Raw genomic sequence first — 14281 nt, 5'->3', positions numbered from 1 at the left:
AATTTCGGTTACAGTTTAGTCAACAGATGCTTGTAGTTTGGAAGCTCCAGGAAGCTGATTCTGAAACAAGAGTTTAGCATTCAGGGTGTGTCTTAGGAGTGCCCTTGGGACAAACCCCTGAGATGGGGAGAGGGAGAAAAGGGACTAGGCAGAAGGGAAAGTTAGCGGGGGAAGTGGGTCCCCCTCCACAGCCTCACCCAATCCTGTGGGGCTCCCTGGAGCTGAAAGCCCTGTCGAGAGCTGTCACATGGTGAGCCAAAATGTCTAGGGCTTTCTAGCCCCACCTCAGTGGGCTGACTTCCTGCAAAAACTCACTGTTGCCAAAGGAGCTGACAGCTAGAGGCTGTCTGCCAGCCTGCCAAAAGCACTCCCCCAGCTGGAGCAGAGTCCCTCCCTGAAGGGGCATCTGAGAGGTGCCTCTCTGCACCCACCACAGATGCATGCATGTAAGTGAAACTGATTTTAGTGAATAAACTTGTTTTTACACGTGAGCTCTTTTGACAACTCTCCATAAAATTACAAATCCAACACAAGCCTTTATGTATCCCTACTACTTCTTTATTCAGATCTCTTCTTGGCACCTGATACACTAAATAAATATCCTTCTTCCCTTTTCCTTTACTCATTCCACTTTTCTCCCTTCTTTCGTTCTGGAAATTGTCAGAAATCCCTTAGATCTGCTATTTTTTCCTCCTGCCGCAACTTGTCCCTTCTTCACACTCTTCCCATGGAAGATAAGCCCTGACTATTAGATCTAACTAAAGAATTGCAGGCCCATTTCTCATCATGGGAAAAAAAAAAATCAGTTGTGTATGCAGTGACAGCACTAATCATGAGAGGAGTGGTGATTGTATAGATTCTATACTGTGATACATATTAAGGACCCAACTGCTATAAAAGATCATCTCCGTGTAGTTGCCATGGAAGGAGTTTCACACAGCTAGTCCCACCGTTAGACTAATGCAATCATAACCAGAAAGTTTTGTTAAAACAGTAGTTCTTGGGGCACCTGGGTGGCTCAGTCAGTTAAGAGTCTGCCTTCTGCTCAGGTCATGATCCCAGGGTCCTGGATTAGAGCCCTGTGTTGGGCTCCCTACTCAGTGGGGAGCCTATTTCTCCCTCTCCTCTGTCCCTCTCCCCTGCTTGTGCTCTCTCTCTTTCTGTCTCTCTCTCAAATAGATAAACAAAATCTTCAAAAACTAAAAAACAAAAAATGGTAGTTCTCAAATGTGACCATGGATCCCTGGGGTTTCTCTAAGACGCTTTTGAATGTCTGCAAGGTTGAATCAATATTTATAATGATACTAAAGCAAAATTAGCTTATTTTGCTGCATTAACTTTACACTGATGATGCAAAACTGCTGGTACCTTAGCACTTACTAAGACAGGACATAAAACTGTACTATTAAAAAAAACTGTTTACTTAAAAGTCATTGTATTATTCACTGATACGCAGTAAAAAAAAAAAAGGAAAGGGAAAAGAACAGACAAATAAAACAAAAGAGCCAATCTCACGTAAGAATATCACAATGAAGCAATACAAATTGTGGTTATTATTCAATCTCAACCTTTGCTTGAGTATGTGTCTGGTTTTTAACAGTTTTATTGAGATATGATTAAAAATACATTAAACTGTACAAATTTAAAGCATATAACCTGATGAGTTTTAACATATGTTTACACCTCTGAAATGATCGCCACCATCAAGAAAATGAACATGTCCATATTTTACCCATGGGTTATTTAAACTATATTATTTTGTTTCCAAATAGCTGAGGATTTCTCTGGTTCTTTTTGTTATTGATTTCATATTTAATTCTGTCCATCATCAGAGAAGAGATTTGGCGTGGATGAATCCTTTAAAATTTTTTGAGAATTTGTTTATAGCCCAGAATATCATCTATCTTAGTAAATGTTCCTTCTGCACATTAAAAAAAAAAAATGTATTTTGCTGTTATTGGGTAGAATGCTCTATAAACATCAACTAGGTAAGGTAGTTGATAATGTTCTCCAAATCTTCCAGTTAATAACTGGTTTTCTGTCTCTACAGTCTATTGATTACTGAGGGAGTGAGGCCGAAATCTGTGACTATAATTGTGGATTTGCCTAATTCTTTTTTTTTTTTTTTAAAGATTTTATTTATTTATTTGAGAGAGAGACAGTGAGAGAGAGCATGAGTGAGGAGAAGGTCAGAGAGAGAAGCAGACTCCCCGCATAGCCGGGAGCCCGATGCGGGGCTCGATCCCGGGACTCCAGGATCGTGACCTGAGCCGAAGGCAGTCGTCCAACCAACTGAGCCACCCAGGCGTCCCGGATTTGCCTAATTCTTATAGTTCTATTCATTTTTATGTCATGTATTTCTAAGCTTTTTTATTGAGGGCATAAATATTTAGGACTGCAAAATCCTTTTGACAAATTGACCCTTTTATCATTACAAAACAACCCTTTTTATACTTGATAATATTCTTTGCTCTGAAATTTACTTTTTTCTAATATTAATGTAACCACTCCAACTTTCTTTTGATTAGTGTTAGCATGGTATAGCTTTCCCATTCCTTTTACTTTTGAACTATTTTCTTATTTACATATAAAGTGGGTTTCTTGTAAGCAGCATATAGTGAGGTCTTTTTTTTTTTTTTTTAAATCCAATTAGGCAATCTCTGGCTTTTAAATGGAGTGTTTAGATTATTTATATTTAATGTGATTATCAACATGGTCAAATTTAAATGTACCACTCTATTTTTTTTCTATTTGTTCCATCTCTTCTTTGGTTATTTTTTACTACTTTATCTGATTTATCTTGAATTAGCTTATTATTTTTATTATTTTATTTTATCTCCTTTATTAGCTTGTCAGGTATACTGTTTTATTTTTAGTAGCTGCTTTAGGACTTATAATATATAGCTTTAATATGTTCCTGTCTACCATTAAGAATTATTATGTCACTTATTGTATAGTACATGAATCTTACGGGGCACCTGAGTAGGTCAGTCAGTTAAGCTCTGACTCTTGATTTTGGCTCAGGTAATTATCTCAGAGTTGTGGGATTGAGCCCTGTGTTGGGCTCCTTACTCAGCAGGGTTTGCTTCTCTCCCTCTCCTTCTCCCCACCCCAACATAAATAAGTAAAATCTTAAAAAAAAAAAAAAATCTTACAATAGCATATTTCTATTTCCCTTTTTGGTCTTTGTGATATTTTACTTATATATTTTTATATATCTTTTACTTGCTATTATCTTCACATTAATTACTTTTCATGAACTTTGTTAAAATAAGGTTTTTAAAAGTCTTTTTCATTTACCCATATATTTACCATTTCTGATACTCTTCCTTCCTTTGTATAGATACGTATGTCCATCTGGTATCATTCTCCTTCTGGCCAGAAGACATCTTTTAACACTTCTTGTAGCACAGGTATGGTAGCAATTTTTGTATGCTAAAAAACATTTATTTTCCCTTCATTTTTTTTGAAAGATATTTTCACTGAGTATAGAATTCTATGTTGACACCTTTTTCCTTTCAGTACTTTTTTTTAAATTAATTCATTTATTTGAGAGAGAGAGAGAGGGAATGTGAGCGATCATGTGCAGGGTGGGTCGGGGGGCAGAAGGAGAGTGAAGCAGGCTCCCTGTTGACTCTGGGCTCAATCCAATTGAGTCACCCAGGTGCCCCTCATTCAGAACTTTAAAGATATTTCTCCAATGTCTTCTTGCTTGCTTTGTTTCTGATGAGAAATCGACTGTCATCCTAATTTTTTTCCTCTGCATGTAATGCGATTCAATCTGTCTTAAGATTTTCTCTTTATCACAATTCTCAAGCAATTTGATTGTGATATGCCTTGGTGGAATTTTATGTTCTCATGCTTGGGGTTCACAGAGTGTCTTGGACCAATGGGTTTTAAGTTTTCATCAAATTTGGAAAATATTTAGCTATTACATCTTCAAGTATTTTTATCTGCCTTCCCCCATTGGGGGCTCCACTTACACACATATTAAGTTGATAGAGGTTTTTCCCACAGTTCACCAGTGCTCTGACATTTTTTTTTCTGGTTTTTTTTTCCTTGCCTATTTTATTGTATCTATAGTTTCTATTTCTATGTCTTCAAGTTCACTAATTTTTCTTATGGTGCCTAATCTGTTATTGATTCCATCCAGTTACTTTTCATCCCAGACATTGCTGTTTTCCTTCCCTAGAGGTTTAATTTAGATTTTCTTTACACTATCCTTAATATGTTCGATCTTTCCTTTACCTTCTTGAACATACAGAATATAGTTATGACAACTGTTTTTAATATCTCTATCTGCTAATTTATCATCTGTGTCATTTCTATTAATTGATTTTTTTCCACTTCATTATGGTTGTATATTGCTACTTCTTTGCTATCCTGGTAATTTTTTTATTAGATATCAGATGTTGCAAATTTTACTTTTTGGGTGCTGGGCATATTTGTTTTCATTTAAAGATTCTTAATCTTTGAAACACGGTTGAGGTGAAAATAGTTTGATCCTTTGGAGGCTTGCTTTTAATTTTGTTAGGCTGCAGCAGAGCAGTTTATAATCCAGGTATACTTTGACCCAGCCAAAGCAATACTTTCTGGGCATTTTTTTTTTTGCCCTTTGCTTCTTGTATATTGAGATTTTTCCACTTTTTTTTTTTTTTAGATTTTATTTATTTATTTGGGAGAGAGAAAGAGAGAGAGAGTGAGTACAGAGGGAGAATGAGAAGGAGAAGCAGACTCCCCACTGAGCAGGGAGCTCAATGCAGGGCTTGATCCCTGGACCCCAGGATCATGACCTGAGCTGAAGGCAGACTCTTAACCAACTGAGCCACCCAGGCACCCCTCCACTTTGACTAGTAGAAATACAAAGGATTCCTGACCCTATCTGTCCCCTGGGGCTTGTTATGTCTGCTCCTTAGCTTTTTCTTCCACCCTTGGTGAATTTTCTCACCTGCACATTTTGTTACATACTCAGACGAAGACTTACGGAGAAATCTAAAATGATCTCTCTTTCCTCCACTCTGTCCTGCAAATTCTAGCCACCCTCCCATATTTTCAACTCTGTTCTTTCATTTCACAGAGACCACCTAACTTTGCTGGGATTCTTCTATGTCCCCTGCATCATGGAAACTCCTCAAGTTGGCAAGTGGGAAGTGTCTAGCTCATGTCACTTACTTCTCTTTTGCCATCCCTCTTTTGTGATACTTGTTTCCCAATATTTGAACATAGATGTTTAATTTTTTTTTTCAAGATGGGATGATAAATATAGTCTCTTACTCCATCTTGACTAGAAACAGAAGTTGACAGCATGAATTTTTTTATATTCTGCATGACAAAACTGGAGGTACATGGGCATCCGTGTGGCTCAGTTAGTTGGACGGATAGGTGTCTGCCTTGAGCTCAGGTCATGATCCCAGGATCCTGAGATGGAGTCCCACATTGGGCTCCATGCTTAGGGGGGAGTCTGCTTCTCCCTCCCTCTCCACCCCACCCCACTGCTCCTACACTCTCTCTCTCATTCTTGCTCTCTCTCAATTAAATAAAGTAAAGTCTTTTTAAAAAATGAGAGGTATGGGCACTTGGGTGGCTCAGTGGGTTATGCCTCTGCCTTTGGCTCAGGTCATGATCTCAGGGTCCTGGGATTGAGCCCCGCATCAGGCTCTCTGCTCAGCGGAGAGCCTGCTTCCCCCCAACCATCCCCAACCTGCCTCTCTGCCTACTTATGATCTCTTTCTGTCAAATAAATAAATAAAATCTTTAAAAAAAAATGGGAGGTACACATAAAGTACTCATGCTTCATACTGAAGGACAGTTGTCTCAAGGAGAAGTGCTTGGACAATTGTTTGAGATATATAGTGAACAATCTGCTTTTCTTTCATAAGATTCTAATTTACTGATAGAATAATAAGTAACTGATAATGTATGATTATTCATTGTCATTGTATTGACATTTGTTAGAAAATGAATAAAGTATGCCTATGCATTCAAGGAAACTAACTGGCAGTGTTTATCACCAATGATAAAACTAGATCTTTCAGGTAAAAATTGGAATTTGGGGAAACTTGTATAAGCTACCACAAGCCTGACAATTTCCTTACATGTAACAACTTTTCTGACAAAGTCAGTTATTTTAACAAATGCAATTTTTAAATAATATATAATAAAATATTCAACACTTGGAGCATCTGTATAACTCAGTGAACCAATATTTTCCAAATGTTCAGTGCCCAAGTCACAGAGATAAGATCCATTCAAAGTGTAAGAGAGACCAATGGAGTTTAATGTAATGAAGTAAAAAATTTGTTTATATGGTGTCAGATTCTGCATTGCAACTTACTTTTATGACATTACCATCTATCATGTTTTGATTGAATAACAAAGAAAATTATCCACAATTATTTTGAGGGTATTAAAATACTTCTTTCTCTTCCTACTACATGTCAGCATGAGGCCAAATTTTCTTCATATACTTCAACCAAAATAACATACCTCAGCAGATTGATTACATAAACAAATCCAGTTATTTTCTAATAAGTCAGAGATTAAAGAAAATTTTTAAATATTCAAAAATGTCAGCCCTTTCACAAAATTATTTTTGTTTTTAGAAACAGACATTTTATATAAAAATGTGTTACTTAACATGTAATGCTTCTGTTATTTTTAAATAAGCCATATTAAACATTTATAAAATGCCTGTTTTAATTTTCAATACAGTAGACATTGATAGACATAATTCACACAAACAAAAGCTATTTGTGTTCCTCAGTTATTTTAACAAATGCAATTTTTTAATGATATATAATAAAGTGTTCAACATTTGGAGTATCTGTGTAACTCAGTGAACCAATATTTTCCAAATGCTCAGTGCCCAAATCACAGAGAAAAGATTAGGAAGGTAAAGGAGTCCTGAGACCAAAGCATTTGAAGACAGCTGTGGTTAAATTATTTTACCTTGGAAAAATAATACATTATCCTACAGTTTTAACTACATAGTGAAAGATTTTGATATGATTAGTCTGGTGTGTGGCCTGGACATCAGATGTCTTTAAAACTTGCCAGGTGATTCTAGCAGGGCTAAGAACCATTATATTAATCCCACACTCTGAGAAACACACGAGCAAAAACCATATAATCAGATTAATGATAACATTAATAATCATTTTGTGAAATCCCTGAGGATAATGGTGGAAAAAAAAAAGAGAGAGAAAAAAGGATTACTAAAATGGGCCAGTCCTCGACAAATTATGAAGTAGATAAGATTAGATCCAAAACTCTCAGCCTTCCCCTTACTTTTTGCCAGTCTACAAGCCTCACCCTAAAACACCTTGCCCTTTGTTCCTTGAGTTGCCACAGAGACTATGAAGACGCCCACATTATATCCTTGCCCAAATCTGTCCACCGCAGTTTTCAATAATGGAATTAAAATTTAAATGTTTGCTTCCGCAGTACAGAGTCAGACATTTGCTGTTCCTCAGAAATCTCAGGAATCCAGATTTCCTGTAAATCTTCCCGGCTCCTTTCACCTTATCAGAGGTCAAGTCAAGGTGGCAATAAAAGTTAGGAAAAAAATCTCCTTTCCTCTGGTTTTCTGGCCCTCTCCCTTCCCAGCCCTTTAGAATAACAGTTCACTCTCCTCGAAGAGAAAGGGAGGGGAACATACCCATAAACCCTGATTCCTGTCACGGACACTCATCTTGTCCCCAAGCAAAATTCCTCTTAACTCTTTCACAAATTTAACCTGCTTTTAAGTCAGTTTTTCTCTGCAGGGTCTAAAAACCAAAAGCTTTCAAGATCCATCCCCCCCCCCACAAAAAAAACCCCACTTCCAGTAAGGAATTTTAATCTACTCAAGGAGATGAGGATAGAGAGAATCAAAAGATGAAGAACGCCCTCCCCCCAAGAAAGTTCATCTCTTTACTGCTCACAGAACAGACAGCTCTGATCTGTATGATACCAAAATTGACTGTATAGTTTCAAAAAAAACCAATTGTTACAAAGAGTATGTATACATATGTGTATAGTTTGTGTATTTGTAGATTCATTTTGATTTTTTACTTAAAAGATTCTGTCTCCTTTTTTTTTTTTTTTTGCATTTTAAGGATGAAGTAGGTGACAAGGCAATAATTTCTGGCAATTTTCAATGATAGCATGTGAAAGAAAAAGCTGTTAACACAAGAACTTATTTCCATTCAAAGTTACTAATTAAATTTTTTGATTCAAGGTAAAAATATGATCAAAGATGGTGGGTATGTCAATGATATGTTTCTAAAGATCCTCTAATTCTATATATTCGTATGATGAAAGATATTACTATTATTCTCATTGTTAGTGGTAAGAACACAAAAGCACAGGGATGTGGAATAACCTGCCTGGGCACACACAAAGCCAACTCAATGGCAGGCGGTGCATGTTTACTAAAACCTACAGGTTTTGCCAGTTTCCAAGGAGAAAATTTAAGTAGTTATAAAATCTAATTTTTAATATACTGAGGTAGGCTTTTCCTGAATGTAAACCCTGACAGGAAATTATTTTATTTCCAAGTGTTAAGCAGAATACTCATTTTGTGTTTTTTCTCTCTTTTCATCAGATGTCTAACACCATACTTATTAGACGGGGAAATACGTTTTTCTTTAAAAAAAAAAAAAAAAAAGAAATACCACAATGTAAACTAATATAATCTAAAGTCAAGGCTAAGGAATTTGGTTGTCTTTCGCTTTGGGGTCGCGTACAGATTTTCCAAGGTATTCTGTTCTATTTATCTTAGTTCTAATGATATGAAATTGTGAGGCTATTCTACTGATCATGCTACACAGTTTGTAATCAGAGTTAACTGTAAAAGCTCCCCTTCTCTCAGTTTTGTGATCTTGAAGCAGTATTAATTGCGGTTGTGAATTTGACACTTTCTGACTTTTCATGAAAGGACAATAATTCCAAGAGTAATTTTCAACTCATAAACAAACAAACAAAAACTTGTTTTAAGATTTGGGTTAGGCCCAGCAGTCTCAAATGAGAAAGGAAGGAAGGCTCTAAAATAAATAAATAAATTCCAAAATAAAATGTTAAGAAAGTAAATAAATATGACACAAATATACAGAAAATAGCAACACTCATTAAAAAAAAAAAAGCTGACTATGCCACCATAGCTATTAATAATAACGATAGAAAGTTGCGACATGATACCATAACCTATATTCTGCCTTAAACCACATATGTTCCTATATATACCTTTAGTTTTGCTTAAATTTAAGTTTAAACTTAGGATGGATTTATGATGTTAGTTTTATTTATATATCTGAAAACATTAGCAAAGTATTTCAAGTGTTTTAGTAGTTCTAAAACAACCCAGATTGAGGTCATAAAAAATCCTTTCCAACCCTACGGTTTATATATACAAGGTTGTCCAGACCGTAATAAATTAGATGAGCTGATCCACCTTCAATTTTAATGTTTGAAAAAGCATTTCAGCAGAGCTGTCATTAGCACAGGCCGAGAGTATACCTGAATTTCCCTTTAAAAGAAGCTTAAATTACTCAGGATACAATTTTAGTAAGACTAATCCCCTTCTGTCCCTGGACAAACTTTGATTTTTTTTTTTTTTTTCTTCTGATTCTCACTGCTTTGAGTCACATGCCTATTATGGGCAACACTAAAGTTTGAATTTAGATATCCATAAGAAAGTGAAAGAGATCGAATAATCGTCTTTCATACTATGTTTGTTTAGTGTTCCAAGAAAATCTTTCCAACAGTCTAGGGTTAAACCTGTATTACAAATTAGGAAGAAACAAAGTTGTAATTTTAGGAAGCAGACGGGGAGGAAATTTTGCAAGCAGGGGAAGTGACCAAAGAAGAAAAATGTGCATCTTCATTGCAGTCTAGGCAAAATGGTCCCCTTCTTTCAACTCTACTCTTAGATCAGAGAAAATAAACACCGATCAGAAAACAAGCTCATGGCTCAGACAGGAAATACGTGACATTCAGGACCATGCCCTAAACAAGGATACAGGAAAAATTATTATTCGGGATTTTTACAGGCTGAAAATATGAAGGAAACTGGAATGATGGCTACAGAAGAGCCTTCTTACACAACATCTCTGTGCCAGTATTTCCCATGTTTATCTTTATTATATTCTGTTGCAAGTTATATACTACTATTATCTTATAGTACACACGCATCCTTAGCATATACTCTACATGTGTCAAACTTTTGGATAACATAATCCTTACAAAAGCAGGGACCTGGAAGCATATGAAATTCCCAATAAAATATTGAACGTCTGAAAACAAATACCTTATGATCATTCAGAGTAGTACCTGCCAAAAATCTGAGGAAATATTTGACTTGTCATAGTGCATAATAGCAGAGCCAAATCAATAACAACAGGCAGAAAATGATCTTGCTTTGGCACTGCTACCTTCTTTAATTATTGCCCTTCTTCCCTCAGCTTCTATTTTTAACATAATTAACGCCATTAGTTCCCAAAGGCTAGTTCCATATTAACACTTGTCCACGGCTATCCGTAGTCAGTCTGTTACAAAATGAGAAAATTAAGAAAACTCTGTTTTGTCAACAAGGTAATTGTATTTGATATTTATTTTTATACCCTTCCTTCATGTTTAATATTACATATTTTTTAGTTAATGTAATAGTTGGTTTAAGTTCCTGGGCTAGTGTTGCTTCGTTGTTGTTTTTGTTCATTGTGGTAAAATCTATGGGACATAAAATTTGTCCTCTTAGCCAGTTTTAAGAGTACAGTTCAGTGGTGTTAATATAGTCACACCATTGGGCAACTGTCCTCACCATCTATCTCCAGAACTCTTGTCATCTTGCAGAACTGAAACTCTGAGTCTGTTAAATAAGAACTCTCCATTCTCTCCTCCTTCTAACCCTTGGCAGCCACCATTCTACTTTTGGTCTCCACGAACATGACTCTCTAAGGACCTCACATAAGTGGAACCACTAGTTTTTATATTTTTGTGACTGACTTATTTCATTTAGCATGCTGTCCTCAAGGTTCATCCATGTCGTAGCATGTGTTAGACTCCCCTTCCTTTTCAAGAGTAGGACCTCAATAAATGCAATTTCCATTCCTGGTCTTCCTGAAGATAATTTCATCCCTTTGCATCATTTCAGTCTCCTTCCCATGAAAGGACTCCCAAATCTCAGCGGAGCACTGAGCACTAAGACTGAGTAAAGCACTCTGCAAAGAAGATAGGGATGAGTTCTATATGGCCCCTATTTTCCAGGAGCTTACAGTGTAGTAAGAGAGAGAGCTGTGTGGTAAAGCGTTATGTGTGCTATGGAAACAACCTGCCTGGAGCACAAGGAAAGGCATGGTTATTCTCAAACTGCTTGGAAATATAAGAAGAACCACAGGTTTCAAGGCAAAGATGAGTTCAGTTAGGGACACTTTGAATTTGTGATCTTTCTGTGGAACATTCAAGTGTTTATAGAAAGGGATCAAGCTAGAGGTAGAGATTTGTTAAGTCGGTGTTTGGAGCCAAGTGTAGCAAGTACAGCATGTGTCCTAGCAGCAGCTCATCCACACCATTCCCCCCACCTGCCCACCCAAGTGTTCCAAATCCAAGCAACTGTGAGTCCACTGGAAGCCCACTGGGTGGACTGGCCATCTCCGAGGGTCACAGGGAGTGATTCCTCCTGGACATGGAGTTTCTTTTGGGGGCGATGAAAATATTCTGAAATTAGGTAGTCATAATGTTGCGTAATTTGTGAATATACTCAAAACCAGTAAAGGGTGCACTTTAAAAAGGTGAAATTTATAGTTTGTGAATTACACCTCAATTGTTAAAAATTGTGAGGAAAAGAATCCTATGGCTCAGCCTAACCAAACTCTGGTCCACAGCTATGCCCCCATGTTTTTATATGTATGTGCTTTTGCTCACCTGGACTTTCCCTTTTTTCCCCATTCTCCTCCCCCATATTTCCAATCCTACTCATTCTTCAAAGCTCAGCTAAAATCCTTTGTCCATGTATTTAGCCTTCTCCACATTGGGGTAGGTCTTGTACTTCTCTGCCATCTTTTAACCTTTTATTTTGCCTCCTACTTACTTTCTTACTCTTTTCTCCGTATGAAAGATCTTTATGTACCTTGTTTAATAAACAGTAGTCCCCAAGAACAACAATTGCTTCACCTATAGATCCTATCAAATGCCCTGCACATGGTAGCCTCTCAAAAATGTTTATTGAGGGGCACCTGGATGGCTCAGTGGGTATAAGCCTCTGCCTTCGGCTCAGGTCATGATCCCAGGGTCCTGGGATCGAGCCCCGAATCGGGCTCTCTGCTCAGTGGAGAGCCTGCTTCCTCTTCTCTCTGCCTACTTCTCTACCTGCTTGTGATCTCTGCCTCTCAAATAAATAAGATCTTAAAAAAAAAAATGTTTATTGAGTCCGTACACCAAGGACTTTAAGGAGAATCTAGGGAAAAGGGCAAGCAAGCCAAATTAACCTCAATTAGCTTTCAGCCACACGTTCCATCATCATATAACGAACTAGGAGAGAGTTTGAAGTCTAGGGTTAGTCAGAATTCTTTCTGGAGATTTGGAAATTTGGGATGTATGATCAGAGTATTAATTATAATAATGTTCAGTATAGTCTGATTACTTCATTAAAAATGAAACCAACAAATATAAGACCATTTAGTGATTTTTATCTGGCACGGGAACACCTGAGCTATCAGTGTAGAAAGTGTCACAGTGATGGCTTCTGGTCAGCTGAGTACCTGTGCAGTCGGACCTTCCTTTGAGGACATAAAAAAGAATTCATCCTACAGCCATAGGGATTCCTGGGTTATTTAAACTCTTCACTATTATCTTAAATTTCCCTTCACAGACATAAGCTTGTTAACTTTTCTTTCTCTGTGTTGCCAGGAGATGTGGCACCCAAAAAAGCTCTTTAACCTGAATAATAGCTAACATTTACTGAGCATTTACTTGTGAATTTTTTTAAGGTGTCATCCATGTGTTATGTCATTTTGTTCTTGCACAACTCCCCGGGTAAGGAGTGCTATCATCCAAGGATAATACCGGTGACCTTGGATAACTGATGCTGAGACAGAAGCTGACTGAGGTTGCTATGCCTGTGGCCACATAACTGTTCAGTGGCAGAACCATGATGCGTCCTGGGGAACTACCTCCAATGTCCACTGTATGTGTGGTCCACTCAGGGCATCTCTTCCTTCTCACAACAATCCTGTGGAGGTACGGAACCATCTTTCTGCATTTCACGGACAAGAACATCAATTCGTAGTTGAGACTGAGCAGCATGCACCTGTGACATGGCAGAGACTAGATTGGATTCTGCCTTCCAAGTCCCATCCCAACCCTTTGCTTCTAACTGGCCCTTCTGGGCAGCTGCAATTTCCAGACTATGAGTGAGGGAGCCCACTTGCCTAACTCCTTTGCTCTGGCCAGTGTTTTAATACTGGTTCCCTATCCAGGTCCACAGCACCTTTGTTTTCTTTCTCAGTTGGCTTTCCAAAATACATTATAACCAGTCTATAGTATTTCAAAAGAGAGGTTTTTTTTGTGGTGCATTTTTCACTTATGTTTCAACCTCTTGGAAAAAAAACCCACAAAAACAAAATAATTTTTTTCAGGAATCACATTCTATAAATTAAAACCAGCCGAAGTTTTAGAATAATGAGCATTTCCTCTAGTAGGGACCCTAGCAAATCATCTTTTTTTCCATTTAAGATTCTGAATCAGGCAACTCTGCTCTCTTAAATCACGAATGTTGACTCGTTTTGCTTACAGCAGGTACACGTCTGAATGATTGTGTTGCATTTCATTGAGTACAGGGAAGGCCAGTAAATGTGGGACGAGACTTGCAACTATAGTCCCATGAGAGGAAGATTGTAAGCTTCCATTTTTCATAAGCCACCACCAAGAAATAAAATCTTTTCCATCATGGTTGCTCTGATTATATTTTCTTTCAAGGCTTAAAAATCTCATATGGGAATATCTTTACTTATCAAACCAAATCTTAATCACTGCAGTGCTTCTGGAATAGGAATAAAATGTCTTGAGGAAATTGTAGTTCATGTCCAGCAAAAGATTACAGGTACAAATATAGTCCTATGCTAAAATGTATTGTTGAAAAATTCATTTAAAGTGGAGGAAACAATTTTATTTTTTAAAAGAGAAGCAGTGCAGCGGAAATGGAATGAATATATATATATATATACATATATATATATATATATATATATATTTCCCCCCCTCTCACACACACAAATCCTTAAATCTCTAAATAACGAGCTTGATTTGT

The sequence above is a fragment of the Enhydra lutris genome, unplaced genomic scaffold (assembly GCF_002288905.1).
Source record: "Enhydra lutris kenyoni isolate GAN:26980312 unplaced genomic scaffold, ASM228890v2 scaffoldscaffold59, whole genome shotgun sequence".
Classification (NCBI taxonomy): Eukaryota; Metazoa; Chordata; class Mammalia; order Carnivora; family Mustelidae; genus Enhydra; species Enhydra lutris.
Note: the sequence above shows the minus strand (reverse complement) of the source record.